Source organism: Heterodontus francisci, chromosome 3, assembly GCF_036365525.1.
Source record: "Heterodontus francisci isolate sHetFra1 chromosome 3, sHetFra1.hap1, whole genome shotgun sequence".
NCBI lineage: Eukaryota > Metazoa > Chordata > Chondrichthyes > Heterodontiformes > Heterodontidae > Heterodontus > Heterodontus francisci.
In genome coordinates this window covers 29,318,038-29,332,548 of record NC_090373.1, presented here as the reverse complement: position 1 = coordinate 29,332,548, position 14,511 = coordinate 29,318,038, and the positions used below count along the sequence as shown (strand labels likewise).

Here is a 14,511-nt window from a genome sequence, read left to right as displayed (position 1 = left end):
TTTCATTTTTTGGCAGAAATTTCTGATCTTGGGAGAAACTCTGCCCACAGTGGTGTTCATTTCCTGCACTAACAGGAAGTAGGAGTTGGAAAAACAAGCACACACTACCCTCAAAATATACAGTCCACATATCTTGTACAGGAAGGAGGAAGCAAACCTTTAGATCAAGGTCTTTCTTCTAAAATGAACCAGTTTGCAGCATAACAATTGCTGCACTGTGTCAAAATTAAATAACTTTCCACCTGCACAACATTCCATTCATTATAGCATCTTTAATTAGGAAAATCAAAAACTTCAGGTGGGTTTTGAGGATCTTAAAGGAGAGACAGAGGCAGGAGAGTTTAAAAAAGGAAATTGCAGAGCTTGGGGCTTAAGTGGCTGAAGGCATAGCCAGTGCTAGTACAAAGAGGTCAAGAATCCCTCAACCAAGGATTCCCCCCTCCTCCCACCGTGGTTGACAGGGCCCTCAACCGTGACTGGCCCATTCCCACACCTCTACCCTCACCCCTGCCCCTCCCTCCTAGAACCGTGACAGGGTTCCCCTTGTCCTCACTTCCCACCCAAACAGCCATTTCCGCCACTCCAGCGTGATGCCGCTACCAAATGCATTTCCCTCCCTTCCCCTGTCAGCATTCCGAAGGGATCGTTCACTCCGTGACACCCTGGTGCACTCCTCCATTACCCCCATCGCCTCATCCCCTTCCCCTGTAATCGCAGGTGGTGTAATTACCTGCCCATTTACCTTCTCTCTCCTCACTATCCCAGGCCCCAAACACTCCTTTCAGGTGAAGCAGCGATTTACTTGTACTTCTTTCAATGTAGTATACTGTATTCGCTGCTGACAATGTGGTCTCCTCTACATTGGGGAGACCAAACGCAAACTGGGTGACTGCTTTGTGGAACACCTCCGCTCAGTCCGCAAGCAGGACCCTGAGCTTCCGGTTGCTTGCCATTTCAACACTCCCCCCTGCTCTCATCTCTGTTCTGGGATTGCTGCAGTGTTCCACTGAACATCAATGCAAGCTCGAGGAACAGCATCTTATTTACCAATTAGGCACACTAAAGCCTGCCCAACTGAAGACAGAGTAAAATAATTTCAGAGCATGACGGGTCCCCCATTTTACTTTTATATTTAGTTATTTTTTGCTTTATATTTTTTGTGTTTATTTTATTTCTTAGTTTGTTCTGTTTGCTTACCCACTGTTTTCTTTTCAGTTTTTTTTCCATGTTTGTACTTGCGGCTGTTCAATTTTCAGTCCACTAACACCCTATGTGTACTAATGCTTTGTCTTTCAACACACCATTAACATATTGTTTGCCTTTGCTCCACGACCTTCTGGTCAGCTATACGGTGACCTTGTCCTATCTACATTTTCTCCTTTGTTATCTCTTGCCCCACCCCTGCTTTACTTGCTTATAACTTTTCACATTTCTAATATTTGCCAGTTCTGAAGGGTCACTGACCTGAAATGTTAACTCTGCTTCTCTCCACAGATGCTGCCAGACCTGCTGAGTATTTCCAGCATTTCTTGTTTTTATTTCAGATTTCCAGCATCTGCAGTATTTTGCTTTTATATTAAATCAAATCAGTGAACCTTCTCTGAGCTGCCTCTAATGCAAGTATATACCTCCTTAAATAAAAGGAGACCAAAGCTGTATGCAGTACTCTAGGTGCGGTCTCAACATCCTGTACAGTTGTAACAAGACTTCCCTACTTTTATACTCCACCCCCTTGCAATAACGTTCAGCATTTCATTTGCCTTCCTAGTTACTTGCTATACTTGCAGGCTATCTTTTTGCAATTCATGTACAAAGACACCCAAATCCCTCTGTACTACAGTATTCTGCAGTCTCTCGCCATTTAAATACTTCGCTTTTTCTATTCTAGAAAGGGAAAAGTATACTGCCCAAAGAGGGTCCCAATTACACTGGAAGCTCACCAGTTTGGTGATCAGTTTAATAGGAGGTGAACTCAAATGAAATAGGAGATGAGTTTCATGGACAGGACAAGGACATGAGGGAAAATGTGACAGACTAGAGAGATGCAGGTTCAAAGATGGAGCATGGGGAAAAAGTGGATGTCTCAATTTTGTGTGAGCAACAAACTCAATCTCCTCAAACTTGTTGGGAGGCGAGGAGGATATCACATTTTTTTGGACTGTGATTTTCTTGGTTGAAAATGATTAATGGCAATCACAATCACTATTAAAAACAAGTGTGGGGCAAAAGCAGGCACAGGCTACTGAGTTGGATGATCAGCCATGATCATAATGAATGGCAGAGCAGGCTCATAGGGCCTACTCCTGCTCCTATTTTCTATGATTCTAGAAATGGCATGAAATGACAGTCTCTCACACAGCACTGTGGTGATCTGATTTTGGTGGCATTGGTAAAGGGCTAGGTGTTGACCAAGAAAGATGAAGAATCTCCCTACTCGTCTTCCAACTGTGCCATAGAATCTTTTGTGTGTTCATATACAGCACACTGGTTGCTTACCTTGAAAAGCAAGTGGGCAAGGTTTCAGTTTAATGTCCATCCAAAAAAAAAATCACCCCCTCTATACAGCTTTGAACCTTTAGTCTGGATTATGTGGTCAAGTTCTGGAGTGGGGCTGGAACCTAGGACCTTTGACTTATAAGCAAGAAAGCCACCAATAAGTCAATGTTTCACATGGCAAACAATTCAAATTTATTACCTTGGATCTTTAGATTAAATCCAAGATCAGCAGGAAAAGAAAAAAATTCCCAAGAAACCAATAATGCCAATGCCAAGTACAAGTCAATATTATAGTTTGTCAGCTCAGTTAAAAGAACAGGTACTTCACAAGCAAGTCCAAAGAACCCACAAAGGATTCTTGTGCAGAAATACAGCAACACCATTCCCTACCCGATCCTAAATAAAAAATTATAAAAGTCACAGCCTTCTCATCAGGAAATGTGTTTAACCAAGCATGCTCATGCATAAATCAATTGTTTGACCTTATATTCGTATACAGCACACTGATCAAAGTTTACCTTCTTGAAGGCAGAAAGTACCAAATGCCGAGGATTGCCACTGAATTACTCAGATTTCTGGTTTTCCTCCATAGGGGAATACGGACTTTACTAAACACAGCAAAGCAGCATGATACAGCTTCACAGGAAAAGGCATTGTTCTAGTTTAAAATGATTACACAATTCTAAATAAAAGCTAATTTTAGTCATTGATTACCCTAATTTAATGATCTAACACTATTCCTAAAACTAATCATTTAATAGCATCGGTTATCCCAACACAATGAAAACAAATATCAGCTTGCCACCACGTATCAAGTACCAATGAGGGAAACTACAGGGGAAGGTGCAGATTTATCCTTCCTCTGCTCCAGAGTTAAGTGGCGCTTATTTGCAGTCAAGGTGGCTCCAAGATGACATGTCTGGCAATAGAAGCTCAAAACCAAGCAACAGGGTTGGTAACTGTTGCTTGAAGCAGGCCAGCCTGTGGGACTCCCGTGCACTTGATTCACCAGCAGGACCTAAAATGGTGGGAAACTGCATGGTTCTGGCTGGTATAACAGTATCCCTTTGCACACTTGGCAGTCCTCATGTGTCCCTACTGGGTGGGGAAGAGAGCTAGAAAGGAGAGAACAACCATGAGCAAGGAAGAACAAAAGAATGCCATCCATTACAACAGTTGCCGCAAAGTACTTTATTGGCTTTAAAAGCACTTTAGGGTGTCCTGAGGTCATGAAAGGTGCTATAGAAATGCCAGTCTTTCTTTTTACTGGCAAACAAACTCTGGGGGGGGTATGGTGTAGATTTATCAGTAGTTTGTTTTGAAAACTCGAACATGATAGGGTTGCATGCGTCAGGTTGAGGCACAATTTTTTTGGCAGCTGCAATAATCTAGTGAATAGCAGTTAACAATGCATCAAAAGGGCAAGTTTCTGCCTGCTCAATCGCCTTGATTTTCTTTTTTGGAGTTGAAATCCCAAATGGACTACTGAAAATCATCCGATCCTCAAAGGCTGCTTCAGAAATTGAAACAGTTGGAATTCAAGGCAGAAGTTGGCAGATGGAAAAGAATACTTGCTAGGAGATTGATAACAGGGTGGTGTGAGGCAGGGAACATAAATACTAATAATCAGGTTGGTATTTGGGCCACTGCTAGGAATTCTGAAGCAGTGGGAATTTGAAGCTGATAAAATGAGTAATGGCGGGGTGAGAAGAAAGAAAAGTTGAGTTTAAAGAATCAGTTAGTACCCCTCCCACAAAAAGATTATACCTGTAAATGAGCACAGGAGAGGCAAATGAGATTTATGAAGGCTAAGATGCTGCATGAATAGGGTCAGATGTACGTGATGAATGGTGTAGAATGAGGTTTAAAAACAAGTGAGGTTCACAGGAATCAGTACTCAATTTGTCAATCACTGATGGGCTGCAATAAATAATAGATCACAATCAATAAATTAGTAGAATGCAAGTCAGAAAATGCCAAACTTTACAACATGCATATTAAACCACACCTTAAGTATCATTTTTATAGTAACCTAACATAAGGAAGATATTAAAGTCATAAAAGTGCTGCACAGAACAATCAAACCATAATCCCCAGCATCAGGGGAGTAACTTGAGAAAAAAAGGATGAGGAAGTAGACAGGACCTTACAGAGGGACATTAAATGGCGTAGAGAGGAAATACTGCTGCAAACTAAGCTAAAACAAGTATATCTTGGAGGTACAGGCTTGGAAGGATGCAGCAGATGATCCAGATGCCATGTTCCAATTCCCCCCTCGGAATTCCCATAACATTTGCAGTCTCTTTCAACTCTCCATTGTAGATAGGACATACAAAAATGAATTAGGAGCAGGAGTAGGCCACTCGGTCCCTCGAGCCTGCTCCACCATTCCACAAGATCATGGCTGATCGGATTGTTACCTCAACTCCACATTCCCACCTACCCCACAATAACCTTTCACTCCCTTATCAAAAATTTATCTACCTGTGCCTTAAAATTTAAAGACTCTGCTTCCACCGCCTTTTGGAGGAAGAGAGTTCTAAAGACTCACGACCCTCGGATAAAAATTTCTCCTCATCTGTCTTAAATGAGTGACCCTTATTTTTAAACAGTTCCATTTATTTATTGATTTATTTTTTATTTATTTAGAGATACAGCACTGAAACAGGCCCTTCGGCCCACCAAGTCTGTGCTGACCAACCACCCATTCATACTAATCCTACATTAATCCCATATTCCCTACCACATCCCCACCATTCTCCTACCACCTACCTACAGTAGGGGCAATTTACAAAGGCCAATTTACCTATCAACCTGCAAGTCTTTGGCTGTGGGAGGAAACCGGAGCACCGGGCAGAAACCCACGCAGTCACAGGGAGAACTTGCAAACTCTGCACAGGCAGTACCCAGAACTGAAACTGGGTCACTGGAGCTGAGAGACTGCGGTGCGAACCACTGCGCCGCCCCTAGACCCCTAGCTCTAGATTCTCCCACAAGAGGCAACATCCTTTCCACATCCACCCTGTCAAGACCCCTCAGGATCTTGAATGTTGCAATCAAGTTACCCCTTACTCTTCTAAATACCAGCGGATACAAGTCCAGCCTGTCCAACCTTTCCATTCCAAGTATTAGTCTAGTAAACCTTCTTTGAACTGCTTCCAACGCATTTAATTACTTCCTTAAATACGGAGACCAATATTGTACACAGTACTCCAGGTATGATCTCACCAATGCCCTGTATAACGATTATCTCCCTACTTTTGTATTCAATTTGCAATAAACAATAACATTCTATTAGTTTTCCTAATTACTTACTGTACCTGCATACTAACCTTTTGCGATTCATGCACGAGGACACCCCCAGATCCCCCTGCATCTCAGAGCTCTGCAATCTCTCACTACTTAGATAATATGCTTTTTTATTTTTCCTGCCAAAGTGGACAATTTCCCACTTTCCCACATTATACTCCATTTGCCAGACCTTTGCCCACTCACTCACAATCTATCTATATCCCTTTGCAGACTCATGTCCTCTTCACAACTTACTTTCCTACCTATCTTTGCGTCATCAGCAAATATAGCAACCATACATTCGGTCCGTTCATCCATGTCAATTATATGGATTGTAAAATGTGGAGGCCCCAGCACTGATCCTTGTGGCACATCACTTGTTACATCTTGCCAGCCAGAAAATGACCTATTTATGCCTACTCTCTGTTTCCTGTTAGCTAGCCAATCTTCTATCCATGCCAAAATGTTACCCCCTACACCATAAGCTTTTATTTTACGCAATGACTTTTGATCTGGCACCTTAGCAAATGCTTCTGGAAATCCAAATACAGTACATCCACCAGATCCCCTTTATCCACAGCACATGCTACTTCTTCAAAAGAACTCCAATAAATTGCTTAAATATGATTTCCTTTTCACAAAACTATGTTGACTCTGCCCGATTCGAACCACCTCTCGGCTGTTGGCTGATGACCTCTAATCCAAAACAATAGAATTCAAAGCCAACGTTATGACATGGGTTTGATTTCCTTGTTTGCCATTAATGAAATTGCTTACATTGAACAAAATAAGTCAAACAATCTGTTCCCCCTGAAATGAAATAACAAATTAGAAGCATTAGAAAACATTACTCATTCATGGTTTCTGTAAAATTAAGTAATTTGGGTGTTTGGCAACTTGCCCACTGACTGGAGGATGACTCGATTCTACCCTTTTTGCTCTTACAAGGCAAATATTCTCATTGATAATGAAAACTGTGATCTAATTCCTTTCCATGTTAGAAATCAGACCTGCTATTCCTAAGTAAATCCCAAAGTTGAAGATTGGGGATGAGCGGCAGGAGTGGAAATAATTGGATAACTCTTTCCAAGAGCCAGCATAAGCACAATGGGCCAAATAACCCTTTCTCTGCTGTATGATTCTATGGTCCTTCTGGATTGGTTTCATCAGGGACAATAAGTTGATTTCTCAATTCTATTCTACATTGATTTCCACGGACACAGTTCATGCAGCAATGAGATCTGAACCGTGGAACTTAAATTGGAAGAGCTTCCGATGAGAAATAGTTTGAAGTCGATTTTTAGGATTCCAAGGAGATGTCAGTATTAGAGACCTTCTTTCAGTTTGGAAAACATCAGCATGAAACACTCCAAGTTAAATGTAAAGCACAACAAAGCATTTACAGCACAGAAATAGGGCACAGAAATAAGGCCCAAAAGGTCCATGTCCATGGTTAGGCTCCACAAAAGATTTGGAGTAAATCATTTTCTGCTTCACCCCATGTCATGTCTTGCCCCCAACTGCACAACTGATATTTCCACTTCCCTTTTAGCAGAAATTTATACATCACTTTATCGCATCTGCAATGACAGCCCTTTTTTTCCCCCACAGCCAATATATCAACTGATTAGAGCTGCTGAAGTCACAGGTCCATACAACTGGATAGTCTATATGCAATAGACATGCAAAGCACAAAAATGAATTATAGTCAAGTCTCACGTGTATTGGGCTTCATTCAGCTAGAAGTGTAACATTAGTTGGAGACAATAGCTACTACACCTTAAACTGGTCACCTGTGCGGTCCCAACCCTGTTCTCCTGTCTGTCCGCAACTCGAGCTCTCCTCTCCTATTCCTAGCCCTTTCTAAATGGGGTAATTTCCATTCTTGACATCCTCAACTGCAGCTGGTATGTGGGATAGTTATGGAGCTCACATAGAAAATAGGAGCAATAGTAGGCCATTCAGCCCTTAGAGCCTGCTCCGCCATTCATTATCATGGCTGATCATCCAACTCAGTAACATGTTCCCGCTTTCGCCCCATATCCTTTGATCCCTTTAGACCCAAGAACTATATCTAACTCCTTCTTGAAAACATACAAGGTTTGGGCCTCAACTGCTTTCTGTGGTAGAAAATTCCACAGGCTCACCACTCTCTGGGTGAAGAAATTTCTCCTCATCTCAGTCCTGAAGGGTTTACCCCATATCCTGAGACTATGACCCCTGGTTCTGGACTCCCCCACCATCAGGAACAGCCTTCCTGCATCTAACCTGTCAAGTCCTATTAGAATTTTATAGGTTTCTAGGAGGTCCCCCCTCACTCTTCTGAACTCCAGCAAATATAATCCTAACCGACTCAATCTCTCCTCATACGTCAGTCCCGCCATCCCAGGAATCAGTCTGGTAAACCTTCGCTGCACTCCCTCTATAGCAAGAACATCCTTCCTCAGATAAGGAGACCAAAACTGCACACAATATTCCAGGTGTGGCATCACCGAGGCCCTGTATAATTGCAGCAAGACATCCCTGCTCTTGTACGCAAATCCTCTCGCTATGAAGGCCAACAAACCATTTGCCTTTTTTACCGCCTGTTGGACCTGCATGCTTACCTTCAGCGACTAGTGTACAAGAACACCCAGGTCTCGCTGCATATTCCCCCCTCTCAGTTTATAGCCGTTCAGATAATAATCTATCTTCCTATTTCTGTTACCAAAGTGGATAACCTCACATTTATCCACATTATACTGCATCTACCATGCATTAGCCCACTCACTCAACTTGTCCAAGTCACCCTGAAGCATTTCTGCATCCTCAACTCACCCTCCCACCCAGTTTTGTCTCAACTGCAAATTTGGAGATATTACATTTAGTTCCCTCATCTAAATCATTAATATATATTGTGAATAACTGGGGTCCTAGCACCGATCCCTGCGTTAGTCGCTGCCTGCCATTCGGAAAAAGACCCATTTATCCCTGCTCTTTGTTTCCTGTCCGCCAACCAAGTTTCTATCATGCGCATTAATTTTACATGCTAATCTCTTATGTGGGACTTTGACAAAAGCCTTCTGAAAGTCCAAATAAACCATATCTACTGGCTCCCCTTATCAACTCTACTAGTTACATCCTCGAAGAATTCTAATAGATTTGTCAAGCAGGATTTCCCTTTATTAAATCAATGCTGACTCTGCCCGATTCTACCACTGTTCTCCAAGTGCTCTGCTATAAAATCTTTGATAATGGACTTTAGAATTTTCCCCACTACCGACGTCAGGCAGACTGGTCTATAATGCCCTGCTTTCTCTCTAGCCACCCTCCAATCTGTAGGAACTGTTCCAGAGTCTATAGAATCTTGGAAGATGACCACCAATGCACCCACAATTTCTAGGGCCACTCTGGGATGCAGACCATCAGGCCCTGGGGATTTATCGGCCTTCGATCCCAATTTCCCCAACACCATTTCTCTACTAATACTGATTTCCTTCAGTTCCTCTCTCACTAAGCCCTGTGTTCCCCAACATTTCTGGTGTCCTCCTTTGTGAAGACAGAACCAAAGTATGCACTTAGTTGGTCAGCCATTTCTTTATTCCCCATAATAAATTCTCCTGTTTCCGACAGGGGAATGTAAGGGACCTACATTTGTCTTCACCAATCTTTTTTTCTTCACATACCTATAGAAACTTTTACAGTCAGTTTTTATGTTCCCCGCAAGCTTACTCTCGTACTCCATTTCCCCCTTCTTAATCAATCCCTTGGTCCTCCTTTACTGAATTCTAAACTGCTCCCAATCCTCAGGTCTGTTGTTTTTCCTGGCAAACTTATATGCCTCTTCCTTGGATCTAACGTTATCTCTAATTTCCCTTATAAGCCATGGTTTGGCTACCTTTCCCGTTTTACTTTTGCGCCAAGGATAAACAATTGTTGCAGTTCATCCATGCGCTGTTTGAATGTTGCCATTGCCTTTCCACCATCATCTCTTTAAGTAACGTTTCCCAAACCGTCATGGCCAACTCGCGCCTCAAACCTTCGTAGTTTCCTTTACTAAGATTCAGGACTCTTGTCTCAGAATCAACTACGTCGCTCTCCAACTTGAAGAATTCTATCATATTATAGTCACTCGTCCCCAAGGGGTCTCGCACCACTAGATTGTCAATTAAACCCCTCTCATTACACAATACCCAGTCTAGGATGGCCTGTTCTCTAGTTGATTTCTCAATGTATTGGTCCAGAAAACCATCCCGTATACACTCCAAGAATTCCTCCTCTACGTTATTGTGCTTAATTTTATTTGCCCAATCTATATCCAGATTAAGGTCACCCATAATTACAGACGTTCCTTTAGCGCATGCATCTCTAATTTCTTGTTTAATGCCATTCCCAACATCACCACTGCAGTTTGGGGGTCTATATACAACCCCCACTAATGTTTTTTGCCCCTTAGTGTTTCTCAGCTCTATCCATACAGATTCCACATCGTCAGAACTAATATCTTTCCTCACTATTGTGTTAATTCCCTCTTTAACCAGCAATGTAACTCCACCTTTTGCTTTTTGTCGGTCCTTCCTAAATACTGAATATCCTTGGATGTTCATTTCCCATCCCTGGTCACCTTGCAGCCATGTCTCCATAATCCCGACTATATCATACCCGTTTACATCTATTTGCGCGATTAATTCATCCACTTTATTGCGAATGCTCTGCGCATTAAAAAGACAAGCCTCAAGGCTTTGTGCCTTATGATTACTTGTCCCCTTCCCACTATTTTTCAGTGGCCCTGTTTCATTCTGGCCCTTGATTTCTCTGCCCATCACTTTTCTTACTCCCCTTACTGTCTTTTGTTCTTGTCTTTGATCCCCCCTCCTCAGATTCCTTGCAAAGGTTCCCATCCCCCTGCCATTTTAGTTTAAACTCTCCCCAACCACTCTAGCAAATACACCCGCTAGGACATCATTCCCGGTCCTGCCCAGGTGTAATCCGTCCAGTTTGTATTGGTCCCATCTCCCCCAGAACCCGTCCCAATGTCCCAGAAATCTAAAACCCTCCCCCCTCACATATAACCTGCTATTTCTACTGACCAGCATGTGGTATTGGTAGTAATCCTGAGGTCCTACTTTTCAACTTACATCCTAGCTCCCTATAATCTGCTTTTAGGACCTCATCCTTTTTTGTTTCAGAATGTCCTGTAACCGCTCTGAGACATCCTTGACCCTAGCATCAGAGAGGAAACATACCCATCCTGGAGTCTCTTTTGCAGCCACAGAAAAGCCTATCTATTCCCGTTACAATTGAATCCCTTATAACTATTGCATTCCCACACTTTTTACTCCCTCGCCCCTGTGCAGCAGAGCCAACTGTGGTGCAACAAATTGGGCTGTTGCTACTTTCCTGAGAGGCCATTCCCCCAACAGTATCCAAAGCAGTCTACCTGTTTTGCAGGGGAATAGCCACAGGAGATTCCCGAACTGCCTGCCGAGTCCTCTTGCTACCTGGTGGTCACCCATTCCCCTCCTGCCTGTGGGCTGAGCCTGCGGTGTGACCACCTCGCTAAATGTACTATACACTATACTGTTCGCCTCTTGGATGCTCCAGTGTCCCCAGCTGCTGCTCCAGCTCCGAAACCCGGGCTTCCAGGAGCGGCAGCTGGATACATTCCCTGCACACATGCTGGTCCCGTGCACTGAAAATGTTCCCAGCTTCCGACATGGAGCATACCACGACTTTGAGCTCTCCTGCCATGACTACCCAATAATATCAGTTACTCTAGGGCCCTTCTTCCCTGGTCCTCGTTACTACAGAACTCCCTAAAAAAAAAAAACACTACTTACTATATTTGAAATAAGCTTTAAACTTTTCTTACCTGAGATACTTACCCAGCTATTCCCTAACAGCAGTGACTCACCAATCACCTTGCAGCTCTCCTGTGACATCAAAGTTGGCTTTTTTTTCACAACTCCAGCACGCTGGAAGAGCTCCGACTGCTCTCCGCTCCTGAAGGTAGGTGAAAGCCCCGAGCCTTGCGCTGGATTTAACGGCTCCCAGTTCTGGTTGTTTCCACACAGGTCTGACTGCTCTCTGCTCCTGAAGGTAAGCACTCTGGGGAAAATGCACACAATTGCTCCTGGCTCAATCTCATTCTGATGGGCTTTCCAACAATAATCTCCCACTGACTATGAAAGTCAGTCAGTGACACAAGAACCAGAATGAGGATAGTGGAAAGTGATACTACGGTGTCCAAGATATAGAGCAGAAAGAGAACCAGGAGCAGGCAAGTGCACTCAAGTACCAATCGGAGTGCAAGATACTGCTACAGCAAAAATGGAGAAAAATTGGGAATGTAACATGTTACTTTCTAAAGTAGAAACCATTAAAAATTAGCATTAGTACAATCATATTATTCAGAAAAAAATTATAACCCTACATACAGCAAGGCCATAGTGGATCAATTATCCTTTGTGAAAATTGCTTAGGATTGAATAAGAGTGTTTCTTGGATGGAATTTAAATGGAACAAAGTTCTGGTCTCCATAGGAACTCTGCCAGTTACATAAATCTAGCAAATTGTCTGCTCCAGATTCTTCAACCAAGGAGTGACAGTTTTCCACTCTATTTACACACCAAATCACATTGTTTCAAACTTGCTTTTAACCACTTAGGTATCAAAATCAACACCAAGTCCTTTGACAGAGGTTTCCAGGCACATTAACATGGTTCATGTGTACACAAACAATACAACTTCCATTTACATAGCACTTTGAGATACTGATTTAAATTAAAAGCACTTCACAGCAACATAATAAAACAAACATAGACACCATACCAAAGGGAGACTATTAGGAAGGTGACCCGAAGCTTGGTCACAGGTATTATTTTTTTGGAGAATTTTTAAGGGAGGTGGTGGTCGAGGGGCGGAAGGTTTTAGGGCGAGTCTGGGACTGAGCCAACTGAGGCACTGCCATCAATCGTGGGGCAGACAGAATGCACAAAGGACAGTCAGCGGAACTGTGGGTGGATTTGGGGGGGGGGGGGGGGGCGGGGGGGGAAAAAAGAGGGTTCAGTGTAGGACTGAAGGAGGTTGCAGAGGTAGGAAAAGAGAGACAAAAATAGCATTTAATTAAGAGGATATGAATTTAAAATTTGACGTGTTGGGGGAGCAGGTGTAGATCAAGGACGACTTGGTACAAGGATATGATACCGGCAGAGTTTTGGATGAGCAGAAATTTGAGAGTAAAGGATGGTTGATTAGTCCGTAGAGCATTGCAACAGAGAAGTCTGGAGGAGAAAGCCATGGATGAGGGTTCCATGAGCAAAATGAGCCGAGATAGGTGAGGAAGTGGGCAAAGTTATGGAGGTGAAAGCAGACAGTTAGCAAAAATAGAGTTGGCAGCATGGGCCAAAGTCAACAGATTCAGTGTGCCCAATGATTAGCTGGAGGAAATTGTCTCTCATCCAAGACTAGATGTCAGACAAGCAGTCTGATAGCACAGTAATAGAGATGAATGGCATCAGCATATACTGGAAGCTGACCTCAAGTCCACAGATGTTCCTACCAAGCAGCAGATTGTAGATGAACAGGTGCATAGATTTGGACAGACTGACTTTTCTAGCTCTTGCACATTACCTGCAGTCATTTATGGCACAGGAGACCATTCAGCCCATTGAGTCCATGCCAGCTCTCCAGAGCTATCCAGTCAGTCCCACTCCCTCGCTCAATCCCCATAGCCTTGCAAGTCTATTTCCTCGAAGTCATTGATTGTCTCTGCTTCCACCACCCCTTGTGGGCAGTGAATTCCAGGTCATCACCAACCGCTGCATAAAAAAGTTCTTCCTCATATTCCCCTGTATCCCCTGCCCAAAACCTTCAATCTGTATCCACTAGTCCTTGTACTATTAATTAATGGAACAGCTTTTCTTTGTTTGAAGATACAATTGGATCGTTAAAAGTGGAACCATGCTCAGATTTCTGAGCTGGAAATCAGAATTAAATACAAAATGTCAAATATCCTACATGTTATGAATAGGTAGGATGTCGAGATAATATCTAGTGACATACATGATGGAACAAACCAGCTCTTCAACATTAGAAGAAGTTCTGCTAATTACACGAAGGGAAGCAAACTAACTTAAGCACAACTATCGTGAAAGACTGAAGGGGCCTTTCTCAAAGACGGTGAAGGCAAATAGGTTACCTAATAGAGGTTTTTAAAATTATGACATCTTGATTAGGGTAGGTGTGGAGTGCATGTAAAAAATGTTTCCACTTGTGGAGGAGTCCAAAACTAGGGGCCATAAATGTGATGGTCACTAATACAGAATTCAGAAAAAAATGTTTTACCCAGAGCGTAGTGAGAATGCGGAAATTGCTACAAGGAGTAGCCATGGCCAATAGCATTGATGCATTTAAGGGGAAACCAAATATGTACATGAGGGAGAAAGGAATAGAGGGATATACTGATACAGTTAGCTGAGGAAGTATGAAGGAGGCTTGTGTGGAAAATAAATGACAGCAGACACATTTTGGGTTGCTTCTGTGCTATTCGACATAATTTGATCTTTAAGTACATAAAAATCACCCATTCCATAAACTGAATATTTCAACTTTCAAAAGAACATACATAAGAACTTAAGAACTAGGAGCAGGAGTAGGCAATTCAGCCCCTCGAGCCTGCTCCGCCATTCAATACGATCATGGCTGATCTCATCTTAGCCTCAACTCCACTTTTCTGCCCATTCT

The 14,511-nt window shown here is 42.8% G+C and overlaps 1 protein-coding gene across 3 annotated transcripts in view; it reads right to left on the bottom strand.

Moving 5' to 3' along the window:
- The window catches only part of ggps1 (geranylgeranyl diphosphate synthase 1), a 103,330-nt gene that overhangs the window by 76,603 nt on the left and 12,216 nt on the right, over positions 1–14,511 (bottom strand). The window lies entirely within an intron of this gene.